Raw genomic sequence first — 817 nt, 5'->3', positions numbered from 1 at the left:
ACTTAAACTAGCGTTATTTTGTAATGATTAATACACGTATGTTGTTTGGGAACCAATAAATAAAAAAATCAATAGTTTTAGTACCGCAGACTCTCGCTTCATGGCCAACAGCGCCAAAATGGCGAATTTCAAACAGGCACAAAAGCACTTTGACAGCTGCCAGTGCAGTGGATAGTAGAGGTCCGTGATTTTAGCACACGGACCAGTGAGGTCAAATCAAACATGAACCATTGCGCAACCTTGTCTAATAATCTGTCAAAACTGTCCCTTAATTCAATCGTTCCAATGAAACAGACAGAAAACATTGATCTGACATGGTTCTGTATTAGCCAACACAAATTATTGCATTCATTGTCCGTCGCTTGCAAATGTTTCCACGAACATATTGATAACGATTGACTTCTAGATAAGTCTATAATGTATTCTTGAAGCGTGCCGACGAATGAACGGTGTCGCTGGAACATGAAATATTTATCTTACAAGCTATTTTGCTAAGTTGTAATTGCTTGACTTCATAATAATGTAAGACTCTTTAGTCCACTGGTTAGTGACTCTGCCTAATGAGCCAGAGGTCCCGGGATCGAATCCCGGTAGGTACATTTATATGATGAATTTGACAAATAATTACTCACTCAGCAAATACTGTAAATATACCAAAAAAAAATAAGACAATTATATAGCCAAATGCCGTTACGAAAAATAGCAGATTCTTATTTCAATTAATTTTCAATTAAGTTTCTACAAACTTTAATTATTGATTGTTAATTTAAATTATTTTCTTCATTCTTCAATTTGACAAGGCCTTGTAAAATTTCGG

Source organism: Leptidea sinapis, chromosome 37 (assembly GCF_905404315.1).
Source record: "Leptidea sinapis chromosome 37, ilLepSina1.1, whole genome shotgun sequence".
NCBI lineage: Eukaryota > Metazoa > Arthropoda > Insecta > Lepidoptera > Pieridae > Leptidea > Leptidea sinapis.
The sequence above is the reverse complement of the archived record's forward strand: the minus strand, read 5'-3'. Positions refer to the sequence as shown.